This window comes from Megalops cyprinoides, chromosome 5 (assembly GCF_013368585.1).
Source record: "Megalops cyprinoides isolate fMegCyp1 chromosome 5, fMegCyp1.pri, whole genome shotgun sequence".
Classification (NCBI taxonomy): domain Eukaryota; kingdom Metazoa; phylum Chordata; class Actinopteri; order Elopiformes; family Megalopidae; genus Megalops; species Megalops cyprinoides.
The window spans coordinates 32,511,870-32,537,834 of record NC_050587.1 but is presented as its reverse complement, the minus strand read 5'-3'; the positions used below and the strand labels follow the sequence as shown (position 1 = coordinate 32,537,834).

Here is a 25,965-nt window from a genome sequence, read left to right as displayed (position 1 = left end):
CTTGGTGAAGTTCTAAGAGCACAGTTGGCAGACCTTCCAGATATAATAATGTTAAAGATACTTGGGCAACTGTTATACCTTTTTCTCAGACTGCAAAGTAAAAAAAAAAATCTGTAGGCTGCAAAGACTCCAACATGACTCCCTTTACGTGCGACAAAGCTTATCTGCGTGTGTGCAATGAGCATGTCATGTTTGAACACATCACTGGGAAAAGTAAAGCGATTAACCTTCCGTGAGTCTTGAAGCAAGGGAACAAAGGGAATGTGGCTGGAATGAAATGGGGACATGAAGTCTGGCTGTATGCAAATGAATAAGAACTGCATGACTAAGCTTTGTCCTTCAAAAAATATATATATATATATATCTTCTTCAAATGTAATATATGTCTATGAGTATAAACACACACTATGTTGATTTTAGGGATCAGAGAATCTGTGATAAGAAACAAACAACAACAGATGTCATGCATGCCTCAATATTTCAAACTGAGAGCAAAGCACATCGCAACAAAACTGAATCTGAATGCTCCTTTAAGAGCCATTTAACAATAAATGCCTGACAATTACATTCTAACAAACAGAATTCACTGACTGGGATTGAGAAATGAAAAATAATAGTTATATGTATTACACTCTGTACTCTCTCAATATTTCCATATTTATTAAATACAGACTGATAGAACAGTACTCATGTCATTGCATTACAGTGAGAGGTCATTTCCCATAAAACGTTAGCTTATTTTTTTCCTTTGTCCCCGAAGAGCATGTTTGCTTGATTTAACAGACACTGAAAACAGACATCACTACCTTAACCCATTTCCCCATCTGTTAAATCAGGGACCGAAAACTCATTATGAGTATTGCATAATGTTGCATGAGTGACTCCATAATCCGTGCGCACAAACCTGCAGCCTTCCCGAGAGAAGAGCTTTGCCATTAACATTGGCAGAGGTAAGGGTTTTTTTCCCCGCAGTGACAGCATGTTAAGTTCTTTTAAGTCAGAGGCATTTCTCGCGGACCAACTATTATGTCGATATCGATCGGATAACTGCAAAACCATGTCAACTACTAGTCAGTAATCAACCAATCGATTAGTCATTTTGTATTGCATATTGTCTCTTGTTTTTTCTTTTTCTAGCCTTGGTTTCCATTGGCTCCGAAATACGACCACTTCCAGAGGGCACCGATTCATAGCAAGGTGCATATTGCATTAGATTTTAATGGGACGATCTCGACGCAATACAGCTTTAAATAGCCACTATTTACTCGCTCAGCTGTAATTTGCAACCTGCAGATCTCTGAGTGACAGGCGCAGGTCAGCTACGAAGAGCTCCGTGCCACTGTGCCGCGTATGGGTCGCTCACAATTGACATTTGTGTGTGCGTCTCTCTCTCTCTCTCTCTCTCTCTCTCTCTCTCCTCACTTTTAAAGCGACTGTGAAGGATCGGAAAGCCAGCTTCGACGGTCACAGCGAAAAAAAGGGAGGTGGCGAGTCTTCATTGCTTCGGTTTTTGTTTGTTTTCAGATTGTTTCACGGATCGGTGATTCTCAACTGGATGCAAACGAACATGAGGAGCTTCTCCGAGTTCGTGTACCAGTCGATGGTATTTCGTCAGACAAACTGAGGAGGTAAGGCATGAGATTTGTGTTTTGAAGAAGGCAATCAATGTCGATGTTTAAAACACGCGGTTACGGCATAGTATTACACCAATGAGGGTTTATAAACGTTCTTGACTAAGGAAAAACTTATTGCCGTTGTTGAATGACACTACTACGCTGTTTGTTATTTCTGACGAATAATAATACATCTTTTTTTCCTGTGCGAATGGAAGATATAGTCGGGCAGAATGCATAACTAGCCTTTTCTTAAACTATCTTATACGCTAAAGAGGCAGTTGCGTGCTGCGCCTGTTGATCAATAAACTGTGTCCAATTGTAGAATATTTGGCATACATAAGGATGCTGGTGGGCTTACTCAAATTTAAGTGTTTTCGCAGCGAAAATATTATTTTCTGTCAACTTCTCAGTCTGATACTAGTTAATATCAAATATATACTGATGTATCTACAGCGAAATTCTAAGTTTACTCATTACACTGCTCAGATTGCGACTCTTCAGTGGGTAGGGTAAACAATTCGCCCAAATGCAGAAAAAAAATCGTGTAATTTACGCACGTAAGAGTCAACTCCGTTACATCTGTGTCTGTGCGTCAGTTTACAAGCGGAAGCGCATTGTGTAATATGAATCACTGGCCGACAGAGCTGTCTCCCTCATCAGGCATTAATTATAGTTCATCCACTTCTTTAACATTTCTCATCCCCTGCTTGTTCTTGCGCACGGAAGTCATGCTTTAATCTGTCACAAGGACTTGCTGACCTTTGACAAGTGAACTTATATTATTCATATACAGTGTTTTCAGTTTCAGTATTTGGCGTGCACAATCATTATCCGTTAATGGTTGATAGTATTTTTAGATGCGCCGACTTGTGCTGCGTTTCCTCTCGAGGGCACGGTGTTCCATGACAGTCACTTTTTGTAAATAAATCAGACGATCAAAGCCTCGATCGTTTGTTTTCCTTCATGATTTGTCTGGTAAATGTAACGTCTGTCATACTCTTACCGTGTTCTAACGAATGTAGGCAAATACAATAAACTGTTATTTCTTAGAGAGAATAACAGGTGCAGAAACACTGCGCTTGTAAGCAAGAGGGAACCCTCCGTATTTTAGGTGCAGCTCAGAATATGGGACAAGCATTTAGATACGCACAGAAGGGCAACCCTCTGCCCTAGTTAATTGTTTATGGTTTTATTAGTCTCGGCAGATTCAGATTCAGATAACTGAGTGAGATAACTGAGGGGACTGGCAAACGACTAATTGCATTACTCATTGCACAAGGTAAGTATAATAGACAGAGATTCGTGAAAGTAGATGAACATACAAATGCTACTAGATTATATATCTAATTAATTTTAGCAAAATTTCTGGCAGAAGAGCCCATGTTGCTGATAGAGTTTTTCGAAGAATGTGTATGTGTGTTTTGGGGGGGGGGGGGGGGGGGGGGGGTGTCTATTAGCGCTGACTTAATCAAGTTGTTAGCTGCAAATCATTCACGTATTATCCCACAGGGGTTTGTTTTAATTAGACTTTAATGATAAATGGGGACAGACCTATTATGCAGTGCGCTGTTCATACACTATGAAAGTCACTCAGTGATCTATTGGAGCACCTGCCCTTGCTCTGTCTTCTATTACGAAGTCGATTTGCTGTAATGAGCAAACCCATTTGTGACTCGAAAGTGTACTTTCCAAGCGACAGGCCCTTAAAACGTGATCCTGCGTTGTGACACATATATCCTAAATGGCTGATTGACAATCGGTTTTCCTGAATACTGACCCAGAGCCTCGGCGATATTGAAACAAGATACCGCTCATACCGCCCTCTCCATATTGTCTTGCATTTTCATGTCTCCAAGGCAGAAGGCAGGGGAGGCTTAGAAGTGGACAGGTTCAGGTAGAGACCTCTGAGCTGCAGAGATTATTTGTGTAATGGGTGCCTGGCAGTGGAATCCTACCCTGAAGGCTGAGACTATCTCTGTTGCAGCTCTAATCTGAATGGATTTATGAGTTTACACCACCTTCTCAGATAGTCAGAGCAGAACGAGGTTACTTAATACTCAGAAGCTCTCTTGCTTTCAACCTGCTGAGCTGAATAGAGAACTTTTTTTTTCCCCTCAAACCGAAAGATACATCTGTGTCCACTTAAGTGACATAGGTTTATTTAGGGCTGATACCAGTTTTCAGCAATGAGATCGTCTGAGTGATAACATTTTCTTTACCATAACCAATCATAAAATCATTTATCATAAACATTTGAAAGTCTGTGAAAATCACCTGCTGGTGGGAAAGTCATTGAAGTGAATTAGAGTGTAGACTGCATTCATGCACATGTACCTCTCCCATTAGTTCAGTCTCACAAGGGGTCATCTTTAACCATTTTTTGGCTGTTGTTGTTAGCAGATATAAAAGGCAGACATGTTTAGTTGTGTTCAGTGACACCTCCATAGTGTTGGGTACCTGATCTGATCTGCTTGTGCTCAGTTTCCTGCGGAGACTTTGGCTCAGGCGTGTTTAACTTGAGAATATCATATTAACATGTGTGAACATCAAATTGAGCGTTATGTTTAGGTCTAATTAACAGTATCACCTGTCAGTGGCAGCTCAATGACACCTGGATGCTCATTGCTCACTTGAGAAAATGGCTAGCATCTATTTTATCAAGATAAAATAGTGCCTCATTGAAAAGTCCCTTTACTTTCTTCAAAGGTTAATGCGCCTGCCTGAATTTACACTATAATGGTCTCTCGAGGACACTGCCATTGCTGTTTTCTCCTGCTTGCATTGCTGAAAAGTACAACAAAGCTAAATAGGCTGCACATATCTGGTCAATCCCGGTTTTTGCAATGTTATGAGCACTTAAGTGCGATGCCTCAGCTGAACTTTCACAGTGTCTTTTTGATGAGCTTCCATGCTGTGCAGAGTGTCATATCGTAATTCGTCAGCATCCGACCGTGTTTACATGTTACGCGTAGAGCCCTCGCTTTTTCTCATCTTGTTTTCTTGTGTGCACTTTAGCCCTCCAACACCAAGAGGTCAATACAGCCTTTTTTTTCAAGACACTTGTTAAACAATTATCCAGTTGCACCTCCACAATCATCTAGGTTGATGAATTAATTACCACTAATTAAGCACAAAACAAGTTGAGTTCAGGCAACTGTTTAGAACCTTGGACAGTGTGAATGTGTGTGAAATGTTGTGCAGGGGCAAGTTAGCAACAAGCCTCAGACAATGTCATTATGTATGCCTTTAACATACTGTATGCGTGGCATTGTCGGCCACAAACACACACACACACACCATTAAAAACAACCGCAAAATTGAGATGGCATTTCATATTTTACCCCTGAAAATTCCACTAAACTGGCATGCTCTATAATGAATATTTGAGTTGGGTGATTTTGCAATGAATTTTGTAAGCGATAGTGTGCAGCACATTACAGCTCAGAAATAAAACAATAATTCAACAACAATAAATTAATTCAAAACTAATTTTGTACTTTAGGTACAAGATTAATTTTGGGCCTAAATATTAACAGGGTGTTGAAGAGCAATACTAATTTGGAATGTCTGTAAAATTGCATAATTTGTGTTGTTGTGTATCTGATAGCAGCTATGCACCATTTGATGTATTGAATATCACAGACTCAGAATCACAGAATAGTGAAAGGCTTCTGTACGCCGATAAAGCCATTGTCTTCCATAAGCTTGCTCAGTTTTTGTAACCTGTTAGTCCGTGTTACAGACTTTCCGTAACAATCATAGACATTGCTAACTGAGTATGTCGTCTTTGATTTCAAACAGAGGCCTTGAGGCATCCCTAGTGGTGAGTGCTTTTCTGTAACTGTAAATAGCTTCTGTGACATAATAAGCAAAAGGGTGAACTTGAACAATGGACCAATATGAAACCTTTTAAGGGTGGAGCAAGGCTGATAGTGTTCTCTGTAAATGACACGTCTGGGTGTTTTTGTCTGTCAAAATGGTAAATGGGATTAACAATTTCACTTCAGAGCTTACAAAATTCAGCAGCAGAGGTGTAATTGTCGGTCAAAGGAGACCATGGGGGAATATTTGCACTGACGAACGCCGTCAAATCATAAATGACGGTGGATACTCTTTCTGTCAAAGCTATGATATTTGCTGTAGGCATTCTTGATGTTCCTCCTTTCCTTTCATTGTCCACGTAGGCCAAATGATGGTTTTGTAAAGAACATCACAATTAGCCAATTAGGTATAATTAGGTCGGGGTAGTGTGTCAGTTGTTTAAAAGCTATTGATAATTGAGTGCCTACAGTGACACCTGGAAGATAGCAATTGAAATACCGGCTTAAATCCTGCATGCCACATGGACAAGAAAAACTGAAGGCCCCTGCCATATTTGTGCCCATTTGTGTTGTCTTACAGCAGTGTCCTTTCAGTGTGTAGTGGCTGGCTTGAAGTGGAGGAAAGAGTTATCTTAGCGCTCATAAATAAATCAGTAAATGATAAAAAAAGATTAAAGTGGTTGTGCATTTCTGGTAGTTAAAACTGAATTCAGTTCACTAGAGGTTGGGGTAATTTTACTCTCTGCAGAGGAAGAGAGTGTCCTAGGAAGAAAATTCCAGGAGAAGCTGCTTTATAGTACATTGTTAATTCTAATTAAAAGTAAAACTAGATGGGTGGATATACTACTTGTAATAGTGTTTGAAGCATTTGGTGTTTTATTTGTGAGCTTAATGTCTTTTCATGTGGGTTTTTTTTTTTTTTTAGTTTTGGTTGCATTCTTGTTGCTGTGTATTATTGCATTGCATTGCAATGGGGTGTATTGCATTGTGCTGCATGATGGAAAGTTTGTTAGTTTTATTATTTTTGTATTATTTTCATTTTGGTGTGGTGGCACTGGAGGAGTTCGAGAACACAAAGAGCCACATTGCTCATGATCTTGATTAGGTTTTTGCCAATGAAAAGTGTACAGAAAAAAAGCTCTTGTGTTCCCCCTTGAATTATTCTCCGCCAGAGAATTAGAGAAACACACAAAAAGCCCACAAAAGGACGAACGCAATCTCTTCTCCCTAACAGAAATGGTCATGCTGACTTACAGGTGATGAAACTGTTGTGTTTGCCTATCAAAGATCTGGACTCTGACCCCAAGACCACATTTGCTCAAGTCACTCAGAAAAAAATAATGACATAACAGCTCAGCCATCAGGCCAGAATATATGTGGCTTTTGGTGGAATCAAAGGTCGCATAGATTAGAGTACATTTTCACAGTCACACACGACCATGTTGAATGGTAATTCACTCCATTAGCATTAGAGCCTGCTCTTCAGTCAATGGGCTTCCATAAAGATGTTTTGATTAATAATTCCATGCATGTAATAAAATGTATTAGTTTTTCTTTTCTGTATTAGTCTTGTTCCACCCATTATCATTCAAATGAAAATAAAGGAGGTGTTGAATATGGAAATTATCCATGCAGTCGGTCCTAACAGATTCCCCATAGGAAAAAGGGTGTGAATTGCTCTTTTCATCTCAGGAACAATTAGACTGCTGTTAAGGGACCGTTTTTGTGATGTCAGTCACATGAGCTCAAATGTTCCAGCCTTTCTTACCAAATGGAACTGGATTTTGGCCCAATGTTTGGTTAGTAATTATCTGGATTTTTTCATGGGGGTGCCAGTGTAGCATAGTGGTAAAGGAGCAGGACTCATAACCAGAAGGTTACCGGCTCAGTTCCCTGCTGGGGCACTGCTGTTGTACCCTTGGGCAAGGTACTTAACCCAGAATTTCCCCAGTAAAATATCCAGCTGCATAAATGGGTAACATTTTTAAAAAAAAAAGTAATCTATGTAAGTTGCTCTGGATAAGAGCATCTGCTAAATGCCAGCAATGTAATGGAATGCACTTCAGGATAAAAGCATTCAATGATAGCATATAAATAATAACAGAATATACACGAAGCACCAGTGTGACTTTAATCCACGGATCTACTCTTAAGGCTCAGTTAAGTAAAGATGGCTTTTACAGTGTTTGAAGATTTTACGGTCTGACTGGTCAGACTAATGGGATAGCTGGACATGAACAGAAAACAACAGGATCACTTGCAGAGTATATTTTAGGACAGCACTGAACTCATCACAGAAGCGGGGGATGCACAAGGTATCAGTAAAATATATTTTGGGGCAAGCAGAAATAGTGAGCACCAGTATTGCAGTTTGGCATTCGTTCATCCTGTCCCTAGTTTGACAAGCTGGGAGGATGAAGCTGGTGGCAATGACTGAGGAAAAACTCCTGTACATCAAAACACAAAGTTGTTTCAAAGGCCAGTCATTCATTTTTTGAAAAGCCAATTCCCTCTTTTCTCAGTGAAGTCTTTCTTGCTCCTGAATCTTACTAAAATGTCAGTTTGTGCTGAACTGGCAGTCTGTCAAGTTTAACCAAGTTGTGTTGGTATTTTAGACCCATTAGCAAAGGAGCATATTGCTGATTTACTCTGACAAATGTAAACCATGGGTATTCTTATTTATGTATGACAGCAGCATGGATGCGTTATATTATTTTTCATGGAGATATCTGCTGCTTGTACATGACAACTGATTTATGATTTCATTATTTTATGTGGCATGTGGCACAAACGGTTCTCAGATAGAACCTCAGCTTTCAGATACTACAAGCTTTGAAAGACTGACATGAATAGTACAGATCTCGTATCTTGCAGTGAATTGCATTTCAAAGCAAAACGGCCCGTGTTTTGCGAGTAACTTACAAGTATCTTATTTATGGTTGTGTTTATGTCTATATTCTGTGCAGTGTGCAGAAAAATCACCATGACAGTGACATTCAAGGGGTGTAAAGAAAAGATCAGTAACCGTTTCAGACATCAGGGGGTTTGCAACCCTGGTCCAGAAGTTTGAGAAATGCTACTACTTTTTGAGGCATCATAACCCTTAATTACTTAAGAATGATTCATCCACAATTTTGTAAACAAACAAGTTGTTTCTCACCTTTACTACAGTAGGAATACACACCAAGGAGCTTTACTTGAATTTAATTGAAGCTATACAACTGCCTGATTTGAAATTTGACCAATACTTTGGTAATGAAACAAACAAAGCCCAGCTTGCATTTTACATTCCGCCAGAGAGAAGAGGCACGAATGGAGGCAGAGATGCTGAAGGGATCACTGTCTCTTTCAGCTTCAGTCTTATGAAAGTTTAGCTCCCTTGTTGAAGAAAACATGGGGTGATTAGATAAATGGATTAGTTATTGGCTGAGAGGAAAGCACCTGACCATGTGCACACCGAATTTCACCATTCAGAGAAGCCTGAAACACAAACACAAGTTTCTATGCCATGCCCAGCCATCCAAAATATTCAGGAAACACCACTGCTGCTAGGTTGTCACACACCAGGAGTATTGAGGTTCACCCCTGATACGTATCACTGTTGCTGAAACCACTTATACCATGATTAGAATACATGTGGGGATGGAGGGTACATTAAAATTTTTTAAAAATTCAAATAGTTGATTTTGGGAACTGAAACCAGAAAATGGAAAATTGAGCAGGTCCTCGCTGAGTGGGTGGTTCAGACATTGTAGCATGACCTACAGCCTTTTCTCCTCATTTCCTGAACAGCAGCTGAACTGCACATTTCCATTGCCCGATCAATTTTTGCAGTAAATATGGCGCTGCGAAAGTAGATGGGGAAAGAGCCGGGGTCTAGTGGAGGGTTAACGGCCACTGTGGCTGCTCCTGCTCTTAGCCGAAGCGTTGACTGTAAAGTGATTTACCTTGAAGGGAAAAGCCCAGCCTTCACAGCCTTTTCGTTTTTTTTTTGGTCTCTTAATTTCTTCCTGATTTTATTGTTGAGTGATGAATTGTCTGAACCTGATTGGATTAGAGTAGAATATTCACAGCCCCACATGCGTAGCTCTTTCTTTCTCTCTGTCTCTCTGTCTCCCTGCCTTAAATGTCAGATTTCTCATGTAACAGGCCTGGCTGGTTGTAATCACGCGCCCCCCCTCCCAATCCCTGAAGCTAACTGTAACTTGGGTGGTCATTGCCTGTATTGAAGACTCCCAGTGGTGTGTAGGTGGTGGGCGGCAGGCGCTAATTACTGTGAACTCTCTGGAAATTCTCTTCTGAGCATTACAACCTTGATTGAGCTTGATAAGCTTTTTTTAAAATCATTTTTCCTTCTATTTCACTGGCAGTGAGGTTCTACTGATTAGTCTATTATCGAATTGCATGACTTCCCTGACTTCCCTGGAATCTCCTTTCAGCACAACAGTGTGTGATAGTGCATTCATGAGAAAGGCTTGGTCACTGTGTCATGCTCAGGAAGCTGGACTACATTCCTAACAGATCCGTGTCCAGCCAACCAGACACCAGGAGTTAATTGGCCCAAATGACAGCCTAAATCCCAAAACTTCCTTTCCAGTGGAGATTGAATGAAGAAGGACTCAATTCTCTATTAGGGGACGCTGTTTTGGGAAATGGAGAACAGTTGGTTTTGCTCCAAACTGTCACACTCAGCAAATCTGTGGCAGCTTGCTCTTGCCAGCTTGTCTAAACCACAGCACTCAAGAGCGTTCTGGCCCATTTATTCTGGTGACTGACGTGAGACACCTGCCCAACTGCACAGTCCGTTGCTTTTGGAGTTTGGGGCCAATAATTATCTTTTGCACTGTCAACAGAAAGCAAGTGAAAGTGTTTCTTTTCACCTTGAGGCTTTTTCAAAACTGCATCTTTACACTCTTTTGGATGGTTTTCCAATAACACTATAGATCTGATTACTGAAGATATCACTGTGTGGAATTTGCTGGAATTATGTGCAGGGGATTTTATTAATTATTATTTATCGCTTAGTCAACCGCATGGCTGCATGGCTCACCCAAGGGTGAATATTTACTGGGCTCTTTGAGTTGTTCTCAAAGAAAAAATGTTTTGTTGGACATACCCAGCACATATAAATCTTCCTTGTGAAGACCAGCTACTTTGTGCATGGCTGGTGGGCCCAAAGGCTTTTGATGTCCTTAATGTTCCGAAACTGAATAAGGATTAGCTTGTGATTATTAGCATTCAGGAGACGGATCCTGTCTCCATCTTCGCAGCATTCTCAGTCTCCTAATGCAGCATTTCCCAGCCCCGGATCCTGGGAACACACACTGTGTTCTGCCCTTCATTCCAGCTAAGCTCTTAATTGATGAGGTTGGCTTGAACTCCTAATTGAATACTGATCTGGAGTTGATGTCCCTGGACAGCTCCCAGCTGTCTATCCTTTGAAAAAGAAAAAAAATGTTTTGGAAGTTGTATTAACAGAAAAGTGCAGTGCAGCTCAGGCTGCTAATGTGTGCCATTAAAAAGGGGATTATAGTGCCAAGGATTACGCTTGTTTGATCAAATTACTAGCTGTTCAATGAACCATTATTGGCTGTTGAATAATTAATTGAACATCAACTTAAATTTGAAATACCTGCAGATGCTAACACAATATGTAAATAAACACTTTTTCCTTCTATGTTGTTTTTAGCACAAACACAAGTTTCTATGACAAAAAAAAAAAAAACAAAAATGACAGTTGATTAACTGCTAATAAATGGCAAATACTGGTCAGTGCTGAAGTGGCAGCTGAGGCAAACCCAAGTTTTTAAAAAGCATTTGGAACAACATCTAGTATGAACAGCGATTGCCCAGGACCAGGGAATGCTGAGTGCCTTTTATTGATCTTTTATTCATACTGTTTAGACATGTACATTGACAACTATCTTATCTGATCCTAAAAAAGTAATAATAATTACAAACCCCTTTATAACAGTGCTGTGTTATAATGATCACTTCTGGCCAATGCTATCATCTGCCCGCTCTAGTTTGGCTTGGTAGTTAAACAGTTTGGTCCCCTTGTGGCAGTTGTAGATAATGATTCAGGTCTAAACTACGGACAGCCCTTCTCAGGGGCCACTGCAAAGTGCTGTTATTAAGACTGTTTATTTGCTTAGCAGACAGTCTTGTCCAGGAAGACTTACATAGCTTACACCGGGACGCATCAATCACTTATACAGCCGGATGCTTACAACAACATTTAACACGTTCAAGCAGAGTAGCTGGAGCAAAATCACAGAAGTAACACCCAACCTTTGATTTGAACCCGCAACCTCTCTAACAGTCTCTATTACAGTACAACTCCTATCCTTAGGAGGATTCTGGTTCTACCCACCATGCTGCAGCTCAACCACAATTAAATGGTGGTGCTGTAAGGGAAATTACTGTGGAAACTGAATGGTGTATATGGATGGGGCTGTGGCAGTGGATATGCTGCAGAATGTTCTGGGCATAAATTCCAGGTGGGAAGCAAATCTCTGAAAGTGGCCACGGTTAAAAGCATCCTCAGATACAAAGAAATAACATAGTGGAAAAATCTAACTCTAAATCTTTCACACCTCAGCAGCATGAAAAAAAGGTGCATCAATTGCTATCAATCTTTATTTTTTTTGTTTGGAAGAAATGCAATTGAGAGAGATGAGGACATCTGAGAACTGCACAGATAACTGATGGGCTGGCAGTTTTGCCTTCCTTGCAGCTGAAAATGAAAGCCTCTGGTTTAATTAAATTAGAAAGCGACACAGGCAGGAGCAGCCTGCAGGTGTTTTGCTATATCTGGGGGCATTTTATGAAACTGCATTTCACTCCATTATGACCGTGTGCTGTTCCTCCAAGAGACAAGCCATCCCACTCCGCATCAGACATCACATAACTGTCTGATTTAATGTGCACTCAAGCAGCATATGCCCACGTTTTTTTTTTTTTTAATGGAAACGCTACGCTGAATAAAATTTGATCGATCAGAACGATAAGTATGGAAATGAAATCCCGCCACTCGGCAGCTGCCACGGTTAGCGGCAATATGAAACGTAATTATTTTGGTTCTGTTTATTTTCATGCTTCTCGCGGTGTCTATATTATCCCTTCTATTTCTTTGTAATTCTGTAACCCTGATAGTGGCGGCGGTGTTTTTAGCACTTAGCATAGCAAAATGATGTTAACTCCTGCTGAGTCTTATCCTGCCTCCTGCCGCCCTTCTTCGTCTTCATTACCGACAATGCTGCTGTTTGAACCGGTAGTGGATTATGATTTCTTCTCAGAATTACGATAGCACACATCTGTGCTGCTCATTAGTGCCCCAGCTATTGAAGCACCCTTTTTACATATTCATCAATTTCATTTTTCCCCAAAGCAGGAATACATCCAAACTGATGCGTGCAACATTGCTACAATCCAATTTAGAGCAGTCAAACTGTGTAATATTTCACTGATCGATTTGGCATGCTTTGAAGGCTTCAGGGCTGTCTGACGAATGCAAATGAAATGTGGCTCTGTCTTGGAATTGTAAGGATTGTGACCCATGCCTATTGCGTAGGGCATACTCTATTATAGGGGACCTTCTATACTAATAATGCAGGGGGAAACAGTTTGTGGAAATGCTGTTTGAGTGTTTCATGGTACTCGATTTCATTTACAGTGTTTGGGGAGCTTGCAGAGTTGTTCATCTGTGTTGAAAAACTAATAAAACCCAGGCAGCAACATGTTATTGACATTTATTTATCACAATGCCTTAAAGTTACTGGTTAGATTAAATGTGTCTATTCTACAGCCTCTCCCATTAATTTGACCACTGGAGGTTACAAGGAGTGTAAATGAGTTTCTCCATCCCTAAATACATATTGACTGCATTTTTCCGTAATGCTAGTTTTCAAAAGACAAACTGTTGGGTGGCAACATTACTTGATTGATTTGATATATTCAGATATTGAAATTTTAAGTACTGTATACATGGGGAGTAACTACAGTGTGGCACACAGAAATGCCAACAAAGTGTTAAATCTCTCTGTTCAGGTCCAACATCAGGTTCGCTCCTTAGTAGGTCTTGGATTTAACAAACCAATTGGCTCAGTGAGGGACACGGTTATGCACACGGAGGCAGTAACGCACATCATCGCCTCTTTCATCTCAGCCCGAGGCCACCTCCTCTTGTGACGATTTGGTGTGAAACTGCAGAATTTCAGATTACAGATTCTGGTTGTTAGCGAATTACCTCCTGTCCAGAAGCAGGTCCCCGCGTGAAAGCGCTTTTAAATTACCGGTGGCATTACTCATCAGTTTTGCTGCTGAGTTGCATTCTGCCGGGGGGTTGGGGGGGGGCAGACAGCACACACTCATCACTCACCCTCTCTCTGCAGGGGATGCGCCACTGTGGCTATTCTCAGTGTTCTTTCATCTGTCTGGTGGTCATTACCGCACTGCGAGGGGGAGGCTGTTGGTGGCGGTCTTTTGTGGGAAACATTTTCTCAGTGTGCAGGCATGGTTGCAGGATGCAGGAGTCAGTTACCTTCTCCTGGTGTAATTGTGCTATTACATAGTAGGGCTGGGCGGGGTATCGACTTTTTAAGGTATATCGATATATTTTCAAACGAGATATAGGATGAGACAACACCCTTTATATCGATATAGTTTGATGTTGCATTACATTACCCGTTTCTTCCGTAAAGCCGTGCCCAATCAGAGCAAATTTCGCCCCCATACAACCAGAATGAGAGCAAAAGCATACCGTCACATTCTCCGCGCAGCCCTGCCCCCACTCTGTCTCTCTCTTTTTTTTGCTTTGTATGTTTCCGGTCAGGTAATTTGTTCTGCAGCTGGAGGGAACTTTTGCAGCCATTCTGTGGTGTGCCATTCACATTTAATCCTGAATGTAAACATAGTGGAGATGGCAAACCATGATAATATTACGCAGCTTATTGTTTCTGCAACCATTGTGAAACAAATTAAATAGACTTTTGGTAAAACAACTTCTTCTACAAACTTGCATCCAAGCAGTAGCTTATTAAATTAATGGATGAATTAATACATCAATGCATTTTGAAAAAAAACAGCTGTCAAGATCCACGTAAAATAAACATAAAAAGGCAGCTGAAGATAAAAAGTACCTACTAATGTACTTTTTATCATTTTATCTACCTACTACGATGCACAGCACTGTTGTGACACTAAAGAACACTGACAGACTAATGTTTCCGTCTCAGTGGAGGGGACCAGAGTGGACACTATTTATTTAATACAACTTGAGGCATATCAGATAAAGGAATGCACAAACTAAATAAAGTGTGATGGTAAGGGTGGGGATTAGTTATTCAGTTAGAAGGATCGGATTTGAGAGGCTTCACTAGATGGAGTTAATGGAGAACTTCAGTGGGTCGGGTGGGTTGTTATGTGTCCATCTGACTTGTTATTTTTCTCTAATTCTGAGATTGTTACGAGGGGGACTGCCCAGTTCAAGCTGTGCTTGGCTTGACTTCCTAAAGGCCTTGGACCAAAAGAATGACGAAAAGCAGCATGGTAGCCAGCTCACCCCCCCCCCCCAAAACTGCTATTGCAGTACTGAGAGTTCAATGGCCTGTGTTTCTCAGAGACGCTGAATTCATTACCGAGATTTGAATCTCTTTATTATGCCCAGCATATTCGACGGTGTCCCAAAGCCAGCCTCGAAAATAATCCAACTACTTCTGAAAAGGCCGAAATTTTTCAATTTAAGTAATCAGAGAGTTTGAGAGGTCAGAGAGGACATGGCTGCAAGTCTGTTGTGGGCATAACTGGGGTATTGCAGAAAGAGCCGCTTGTGTGAGCCCACTCTCTTTGGTGAATCACTTCCACTGTGTGGTTACTTTGTGCTTGCAGAGAGTGACACTTGCTTTGTCTCCTTATCGGCGCTGCCTGCGAAAGCTGGAAGGGTGCTCAGGGCGCTGTTTGTTGCCTGTGATATTCGGGAATGCTTTAATGTTTTACAGTTCACATTGGCCTTTCGCAGTTCGGCTCAAAGCAGAAAAGAAGTGTTTTAAATCTAAGGATGTGGTAGCATACTAAAAGCTTTATGGTGCAACATTATTTGAATTGTGGCAGTTATTTGAGTATTTGTCATGATGATGATGACAATGATGATCGATAATTATTAATAAATTGTCAGTACATTATTATGATGATAATTACTACTACTACTACTACTACTAATAATAATAATAATAATAATGTATCTGTTTGTTTCATATCGTATAATATTCCTCTGTTCTAACAAAAACAACCAGCTTGCAGGAAGGTCAGAAAAAAGGGCAAACCAACACGCGCACTCAGAATGTCCCCTGAGTGCATGGCTGTGCTCTTTTTCCATGCTAGTCACTCCTGTCTCCTCCTCTCCAGATCAACCCTGTGCCACTTTCGCTCCGGAGTCGCGCATAATCCAGCCTCCCTTGCTGGAGCGGCCGAGCCGGCCCGACCGCATTCCCGCAGGTGAGGCGGGCGTCCATTTCACATGACGGATAGACTAGCTGTCTGCCAGTCAGCTCGGGGAGCCCTTGGCGCAAAGCCCAGTGGCTTGGCAGTGTCGCTTATCATTCACGCCCACTTGCTGGCGGCAGGGGCACTGGTCCGTTCACACGCTCCTCTCCTGGGAACGGGGGAACTGTACTTTCTGTTCCGCATGCTGACGCTGCAGTCGCACGGTCATGTATTTTGAGCTCCACGCTTGTCGCGACAGACAACTCAGCTCATGGCGGTCGTGTCAGTCACCGTACCACAGGCTGTCACCTGTCCACAAACCGGCCTGGCAGTCGGACAGCGATGGAAGGTGTATCCCCCCCCCCCCCCCCCCGCAAACGCACACTTCTGTCACCTAGTGGTATTTTCCCTGTCAGCAATTATGCTTCCACATTCTTAAATGTAGTAACAGTTCAGACAGTGTTGAATATTCGTGGGACCGGTTCACCCTCAAAGCCAGTTATAATCCCACTGCATTAGGCACCTGGTAATAGCGGCTGGGGTGTCTCTGTGACTTTTAAGCTCCTTTGAGCGGAGAGCTAATGCACAGCTTAGTGCATAAATAATAGGGAACAAAGCATACTAAGAAGCATAGACTCTGTGTTTCCATCTGGCTGAGAGAATAAAGTGCAAGCCAGCACTGTCTGGAGCTGATACTCCAGGGAGTATCATAATTACGCTTATACATATACATATCGGCGATGATTCTTAAGTGAGGATATAAATGAGGATAAGATACTTAAGTCAATGGGAAAAATAAATGTCTGCATCGGGGGTCTTCAAACTTTATAACTTTGGAGGAAAGGGCTGAAAGTTAATCCTGAGTGGGAAAGGCTTTTCATTAAGAGTGTTTGCCAGGGTCCGCTGCACAGAATTGAATTCACTGAAGGTTGATATGTTTCAGCATTCATTCTCTTTCCCCCTGTTAGGGTTTGACCTTTTTCCCGCTTTCTCACTAATAACATGGAGTGTGGCTAAGAAAATGACTGGGAGTTAGCCCTTCCGGTGCTCTGCGCTCATAAACGGGACGGTGTGTTCCCTGTGACATACATTTGCATGTAAACAAAAAGGTTGCCTTTTGGACGGGCCTCACAGATCAGGTTTATGTGCTGTGTTTTGGATACGCGGTGTGGTTGTTATTTCAGCTCTTCGAGGTTCTGCTTGACTCAGAAAGAGGGGCTGGTTCATTTGTCAGACTTATTGAGTCACAGCATGCATGTCCCAGTGGACCTATGGCTTCTAAAGGATGGAGCACTTAACGGCGTTATTGTTGTGTTATTGTATCGACACCAAAGGGTAGGCCTGTTTGCCACGGCCGGGAATAATGAAGCAGGAACATGAGCAGAATTGCACTAGTTTTAGAGGAAAACTGAAACATTTTCACAATACAACATGGAAAGATGTTAACTACAACAGCAAAATAAAGCATGTGTTCTGTATATTTGGGGGTGATCTTTGCCTCCATGCATCTCTGCACATCTGAACTCAGTCTGGAATTAAAGGAGTGAGGGCATCATGCATCATAGTTTTGAATTTGATTGAAAGAGAGAAGAAAAAGCAATTGTATATAGCTGTACTGTGTGGAGTGACGAGGGAACAGCGGTGCATCTTTTGACTGCAACGTTGACTTTCAGATAAGTCCAGGTGTTAATAAAAGTAACACTAATATTTATTTGTAAGTCAAAGTTAAGTTCAGATGCAGATGCTTCCTGAAGAGACCATTAATTGCTTGGTTTGGACTTGTGATCATGGCAGTTGTTCAGAGGTCTTCTTCGAACAACTGAAGCAAGCATTCATGTTACATTCTATATTTGGAAGGCTACCAGTTTAGATAAGCCAAAATGCACAACATTATGAGTGTAATCATATTTTGTGAGATCTGGACATGTGAGTAAATGCATGACATGACAAAGGGGCCTATGTTTCAACACCACCATTGCTCAGCTGTAGCAACGTGAGGATGGCTTGCTAGAAATGATGCATGAGAGAAATATTCTTCTAATCCCTATGTGTTGGACTAACGTCACCTTGAAAGACCCTGTCCTTAAAAAGCCTTTCATGTGAGAAAAGAAGGGGCGATAAGCACCCAGGGCACGTCGCTAGCTAAGAGATGGTCACACAAACATTGATTTTCTATTGCAAATTAATATACGCCTTCTGAGCTCACCTCCCCCTCCACAGGCAGGACAAGCCCCTCACATGCATTCTTAAATTTCAGGCTGCTTCTTCTTCTTCTTCTTCTTCTTTTTTCGTCTTCGTCTTGAAAACCGCTTGATTAGGATTTTGTTTTTTCCGCACAGAGAAACAGATGTGAGCAATGGTGAGGAGAAACTGCACTGCAAAACATTGACCTGACAGCCTGACGGAATGTTCCGGATGGAGGTGCTCTATGGCGTGTTAAGGTTTGATTTATGTGCCCGTTTTCATTACACGGTTCCGTGTGGACTGTGGGATGCAATCCGTGGCCCAGTATGTTGCGGATGGCATTTGAGCTAAAAAAGATGAGCTGCCATACTGTACTGTAGCTTCAGTAGCTGTACTCAGGCTTACATTAGCCTGACTTCAGCTACAGACCAAGGTGGTGGTGGTTTTTGAAGTCCTCGCTTTACCTCCCAGGTATAGTGTCACCTAGGCCAAGAGTTGTTTCCGCACTCCATTTTCAAACCATATCCCCACCGCTGCTAAGATGAGCTCAACGGAAGTGGTTACAGTATTTTTTTTGTCTTCCTTGTGTAAGGAAGAATCAAAAGTTTTCACAGTTATGTCCACAATATGAGCTTTACCATAATACAGGGCTCTGAACAGTGCAGCTGGTAAACGAGAATGAATTCAGTCTGCCTCTAAATAGCTTTCTGCCATAAAAGAATTCTAAGAACATTTGGTTCTCACATGTGCACAATAAAGTAAACCACCCAGAACCCAGCTCTCACCAAAAATAGTTCTCAGAGAGCCTCAGAAATAATTCACAATGTTGCATCCTTTGTGCCACGAGCAAATGGGAGAGCCATTGTACCACTTGACAGCCGTGTTTGTAAAATATAGCTCAGCCTCGGCGCGGATATCTCTGCGAGCTCTGCATAATTACACATGCTCCCTTTCTCTCAGCGCGGTTAATATCGCTTCTGACATCCTTTTCAGCTGAGACGCCACTCCGGCCGGAAGGAGCCCCGTTATGTGGACTCGGCATACTGTGTCATTTTGTGTCCCTCCATACAGGGACACGTGGAACGTTTCAGCATATCAGGGGCCCCCTCTCTCACTTCCCTAGCAGACCAAAGAGGGCAGGGAATTTTTGTGATGAGGGTAGGGCTCGGGCGGACCCCAGAACACGAGCCTCGGAAAGGATCTTGCATTTTCTAAGTTGTGATAATTGAAGGCATAGTTGGGAGACGGAGAGGTTTAGTTCTCCAGCACTTCGCCCTCCCCTTACTGCCTACCACTTAAAACTAACCATTCAGTTGCCTTAGCGAATCACTGACTGTTGCTGTGAAGGAGGCATACTTAATTAAGTTCATCGTCCAAGGGCTGCGTATTTCGCTGTGCACGTGTGCATGTGTGTTTGTGCATTACAAACAGCTCTATTTTTCACCATCTCATGGGACAGCATGGTCAGCTTGTATAATTGCAGCTCCGTGGATAAGCATTTTTAATAAAATCATAAACGTTGCTTTCAATGAGTCTATTGGGGTATTGGTCTTTTGCTTGGAGTCTAAGGGAGGGGTCACATCTTGCCATGGGCCGAGGTTGTTGACACTGTTGTTGTCGCAACTGTTCATTTTGGGTGTGTGTGTCTGACTGCACAGGGATAGGATTAGCCTGCCTCTTCTCTGTCATTGTCATTCTGTATCACCATGTGATCAGGGCTTGGCTGTAACACAGGGGTCAGGCATCTGTCTGCTGGCCCTGTTGATCACTGTATAAGGGGCCACAACATGAGACAGAGGAGAGCGCCTTGTACCTCTCTCCCTTCAGCACGGTCCCTAACTGCCCCTTCAAACCCTGAGATCCGGAGAAGCAGTGGACCGTCCTCTGGACCGTTCTGCGTGACAAAGGCACGGGAGAACACCGTGTCACTCCGGTGGACGGGGGGGGGGAAGCGGTCGAGTGCTGACAGGCGCAGAGGGACGTAATTTCATTTTTAAAAGCGCTCACGATGGCGGTTATGCAAATCGCGGTCTCCCGTGGAAGCCGTGGTGGGCAGCAGGGCTGCGGGGCTTATGTCATTTGCCGTGCGAGCAGCCTCCCTCTCATGATGAGAGACTCAGTGTTCTGTTCATCATGGCATGCCAGTCCCGTGCCGGTGGCACGTTACATGGCGTGCCAGTGACTGCTCTGCGCTCTGTCATTTCTCACAAGCCAGCCATTGATCAGACTCCGATGTGACCCGCGTAACTGATCTCTCCACAGCTGAAGTCAGTTGCCACAAGCAGCCTGCAGTGTTTTGTCATGCCTAACATTAAATGGACTTTCATAAGGCTTTCACAAAGCATGCATAATGCCATATTGACCATGGCATTACTGTTTTATCAAGCATTCATCATGACTGGCAAGGAGTGACACATATACTCTATAAAGATTTTACACACACTCTACATCAGTTGCATTACATTTAACAATGCGTATTTTATTAGTCTATAAGCAGGACTTTCTTGTTCCAGAGGTGGCAAGTGTGTCTTATTATGGTCTATGAATGTATGTCTAGTGTAAAATGTGACTGAACATTGTTACACAAGTATATGTTATTTACATGCTGTGACTTAAAATAGACCGTGATATCCAATGTATTCTACTCAAGGCCTCCTTCAAGGAAGGTGTCATTTCTTTGTGAACAGTGATTCGTCATCAGCATTCTCCTCTTTCACCACTCTGAGTTGTTCTAGAACACGCTGCTCAGATTCAGTGGACCTTGAAGTGAAGCAAAAAAAAAAAAAAAAAATCTTGCAAAACATTGACATTGACTTATCCACAGTGGCTTGCACAACTCTTAAGTTTTTTATATGACATTCATTTATACTGCTGGATATTTATCGGGGCAGCTCTGGCTAAGTATCTTGCCTAAAGGGTCAACAGCAGCTCTCCGTTGGTGAATCGATCTGGCAACCTTTAGGTTACAAGCCCCGGTCCGTTTGGTGCTCTGTAAACGCCTACAGCTTGCCTGAGGTGCTGCTAACTTACAGCTCAGGTGGGTGAGTGGAAGTGCTGCTCCAGGCTAGTCTGAGCTCTAATGACGTGGCCAAACATGGAACGAATCTTCCACAGATGCATGGCCGTGAGCTCCCGGGCAAAAAGAAGGGATTTTCCAAAAGGGAGAGACCACAGCAGGTAAACAAAAAAGCGAATGTGTCGTTTTCCCTTTATTTTGGCATCAGTTCTCCCAGTGGTATTCTGACGAGGGTGCAAAAAAAAAAAAAAAAATGCTCCTCCTTGGGGATTTCAGGATAGAAAAGACCATGACAATATCTAATCCCTCGTGAAATAAAGGCACCCTGCGTTCACCGCCTCTGGCGCACACAGAAGAAAGGATCTAAGTTTAGCTCCACTCCTGCGTGCACATACAATAAGCCTAAGTGTTTCGTATAGCTCTGGATCCTATCCTAATTATGCCACGCATAATTAACACCTTTATGTTTGCCATTATCTTTGAGCACCCAGTCATTTGTAAAAGAGAATGATTTTTTTTAAAAATGTATTCCACCATATGTCAAGGTCATTTAAATTATTTTGTTGCCCATGAATTATTGTTGTTGACGTATTCTTCATATATTGTTATGTATATGTGCCTCCATGCGTGCACACATATACAGACACAGACACACACACACACACATACAGCCCAAGTGCAGCGCACACAGCGTCTCTCCCACTAAGCTTTGAGTAAATAATTAATGCTGTTTCCTCTCACTCGGGCATTGTGATGCATCGCTATTGGAGGAGGGGGAAATGTAGGGCGATTCCCCCGGTGAGCGGTATGCGCCCGGAGCAGCCTGGGAGGGTGTGTGTCACCCCCACCAGGGGGTGCCCTTGCCCCCATCGCCCCATCCATCCATCTATCTCCACCGTCACTGAAATAAACAAACCCTCTTTTCCCCTAAAATGATCCTTGTCCCTTATGGTGTTTCCTGATGGCCACTGGTCGTCTGTGTCCATGGTCCTCTCGCACGGGGTGGCAGTGTAGCATAATGGTAAGGAGAAGCACTCGTAACTGAAAGGTTGCTGGTTCAGTTCCCCACTGGGGCTGTGCTGCTGTACCCTTGGGCAAGGTACTCAACCCACACTTGGCTCAGTAAATATTCAGCTCTATAAATGGATAACATATAAAAACTGTAACCCATGTAAGTCATCCCGGATAAGAGCATATGCTAAATGACAGTAATGTGTATCAGGGAAACTTGTCCTTTGTTTTTTTCTTTGATTAGTTTCAGTAACTGGGAGGTGCTGAAGTGAAGCAACCCTTGGAAAGATCACAGCAGTGATAAATGGATATTTACCCCTGGGCATTCTTGCACATTAGCCTGGGCAGTGACATCCACCGTCAAACATTGCTTGCAGTTGCACAAGTGGTTCAATGGATCCAGTTCATTAAGTGTCATAAGATGGTCCAGTTTAGTAAGCGTTTTTGTGTTGTTGTTTTTAAGTGACTCGCCAGACCTCACAAAAGCATGAAAAGGACAAAATACACAGCTTGACAGAGAGCTTACTAAACTCTAAACATACCTGATGCAGCTGCACATTTTCACTTCTGTCCATTTTGAGTACAAAAAATGTCTTCTGTTATTGGTTTGTCCTAAAGTTGTTGGATATGCAGAGGTTGTGGTGGTGCTGCTTTCCATAGATAGCAAGCGGTTATTGTATGCCTAAACCGGGAAGCACTTTTCCCCTGTGTGGCACAGGTCTTGGAAGCCTAGGTCTATGCATGCATTTAACTCAGTGGTGCGCCTCCACAGAACTGGTGCGATTTCATCTCTCCCTGCAGATCCACGCCGATAACGGTGACCACTCCAGCCATCCATGAAAATTCATGCATTATGGTAATTTTTGCATTTAAGAAGATATAAGAGATGGCATTAGCATTTCAATCAAAATTTTTATGCAGGATCCAGAACGTTGGCATATGGCAGGCTGATTGTCTCTATGGGAGAAGCTGGAGAACGGGCCTCGTCTTTGAATCATTAAATAGATTTTACTTACTGAACAGATGGTAAAATTACATTCGAGCGAGAAACGTCACCATCCGAAGGTGCGTGTCTTGAAAAAGATAAGGGTCTTTCATGCCACAGAAAATGCTCGAGAATGAGAACTCATGGAACATGGAACATGCTCAGCTGAAAGTGAATGAGTGTGAAAAGTGAATGTTATGGCATTTCTCAATTTTCTGTGCCCTAGACAAATTCGCTATATGCTGATCATAATGCAGATTGAAAAATGGGTACACAACTTGAGCTTCCTGTAATATGTAATACTTCTATGCATTGTTTTAATTAATTAAATGTGTTTTTTAATTATTAGAGCGCAGTTTAAAATGGAAATGGAAGAACTGATTGGCTCCACATTTACATAATAACTTTAAGCAAATGAAGTGTGACTTGAGCCAAACCGGGCTACGTCATTGTTGATTAAAAGAACATTTGAATGGGGTTTCTGCTTTTAGCGACCTCGTTCTTGTTTTTCTGCACAGAGATCTAATTACCCAATGTGCCGCACTCCGCAGGAGCGGTGAATCAGTGCTTGGAGTGGCTTGGAGAGCCAGAGAAAGCCCTCGCTTTAATTGCACTCTGCTGTTCAGAGGTCAGATTAATTGGGCTACGCTGGCATGTAAGAGATGGTTTCTGCCTCCTCTGGTTGGCACTTCGTTAGAGGTCACTACGCATTTCATTGCCGTTTCAGACCGACTGCGAGCAGATTTGATTAATTTCCCTCTTCTGTTTTTTTCTTTTTTTTTTCTCAGGTAGCCCGGGGAGCCCGGATCTGCATTCACACTGAGAACGGCACCTCCGAATGTGAAGGCTGTCGTTCATACATTTGGATCACACGTCTGGGCCCAAACTGGGGACAGCTTCCCGGGCCCCTCCATGAGTCATCTCAGTAGCAGATGTCCATATGCAAGGGAGAATCACAATTTCAAGCCTACATGTTACAAATTTTATGCAATTTGATATTTACTGAAGCTGTTTGATTAAAATACCTTGGTCAAAGGGACAAAAAAAACAAGGTGTTCCATCCAGGATCTGAACTCCCAGACTCTACACTCTGTCTTCCAGAGTGCAAGGATTTATGGATAAATAATAAATAACACTGAATCCCCAGCAGAATACATTCCAGTGAAAATGATGCAACTCATGACCGCACTGTGCATATAACTGTAAAAACTTTGATAAATGGGTCATTGGTTTTATGAAATCTTAAGTATGGATGCTTTTCATGGACCTGAGAATGGCAAAGGGAAGGAGTAGAGCTACATTTCTGCATGGGGTGTGCATTCAGGGAAACTACACAGGGCCGGATCACGGCGTGTGAGAGGGAGAAGGGAGACGTCACCTGCGGTGTCCCACCCTTGCCTGTGATGGATGCGTGCAGACAAGGATTCTTTGAACCAAACTTGCCTTGATACCAGAGTCCTCCTTCCTGCTTGTTGGATACTCGGACCCAGCGTGTGAAACGCTTCATCAGATCAGATACACATTAGCGCCCCTTGCTGTTTGCAGTCCCCACTGTGCTCTCCCCTCTCTTGGCAGGACAGAGGAAGTGCTCTGGTCATGGAGTCTGGGATGGCCAGCGGGTTGTCCACGGCGGCCGTAGTGGCCATCGTCTGCAACTCACTGGTGGCCGTGCTGATCCTCATCCTCTTCATAGTCCTTTACAAGGCCTGCAAAGTGCCCTCCAGCCAGGAGAGGGCGCCAGTGTTGGCTGCAGGGTCAGATCAGCAGAAGAACGCACACAAGTACCTACTGACGCCTTAACTGCTATTGCCACTGCATGGCGTCTGATGAATGATTAGGGTGATGAGTGGAGGTTGGGAGCCATTCAGGACCAAGCTGGGCTGTAGTCTGTCTCACCACCAGGGAAGCACCCCCAGCCTCGCAAACACCGCCTGGATTTCTTGTCCGCCTGTGCGTGTCTGTGTGAGACAGCACTCTTGGATCAGCGAATTAGCAGCCTGTCTCCAAGGACCTGGAAATTCCTCACAGAACAGAGTGGGAATGAGTGATACACGTCTTCTGTGACGCGGCTCTAATTGTGTGAATGCAATGCACGACGCATTGCATTCACACGTCGAATCCAATGTAGACTTGGACGTGTGTGTGTTCACACATCCTGGGCACTTTTGAATTAGACCCCCGCAAAGCAAAAGCTGAACCATTCTGAAATGTCTACTTATCTCCACGTCTCCACCAAACACATGCACCCACACCATTAGGGTTGTATCTAGGCATGGATGGACTATGTGCAACATGAAGTAAGATAAGCCAGCCAACATATTTGCAGGCTTGTGCTTGATTTGCCAACCTTTTTTTCAAATAGGATCTATCTTCCAAATCCTTCAAAAAAGCAATTTTAGGGGGATTGGTGGGGGCTTTGCAGACTATTTCATGGTCATTCCTTCTTAGGAATTTCCAGCCTGAACGCAGTGGAGTGGAGAAGAAAATTGACTAAGCTCTTAGTGTCCCAGTTGATATGGTCCATCTGGTAGCCTGTTCACCTCTGTTAATATGACAACTCATACAGTGGTAAACGGCTCTAAAAATACGCCTAAATCTGCAATAATTAATCAAAAGAATGTTTGAGTTCTTCTGAAGTGCTTTTTGGTTAAAGGGATGTCTCAATGAGTTACCCAGGGGTTGGATGTTTTAAGTTGGAAAATTGGTCACATGCCACCATGTGACAGCTGGAAAGATCATTTTGTAGCTTCTAAAGTGTACATGATTATACTGATGGAGAAGAAAAGACTCACCTTTTTGAAGTCCTCAAAAGAAATGGTAATTACATGTGGACATCAAATGTTCTGCCAT

General features: G+C 42.7%; 1 long non-coding RNA gene across 1 annotated transcript; it reads left to right on the top strand.

The window, feature by feature from the left end:
• Positions 1-1,450: 1,450 nt before the first annotated feature.
• Positions 1,451-24,184, top strand: LOC118778097. Its single transcript, XR_005004982.1, has 4 exons — positions 1,451-1,628; positions 18,259-18,360; positions 22,932-22,986; positions 23,904-24,184. It is a non-coding gene; the product is annotated as an uncharacterized LOC118778097 (long non-coding RNA).
• The last annotated feature ends 1,781 nt before the right edge of the window (positions 24,185-25,965 follow it).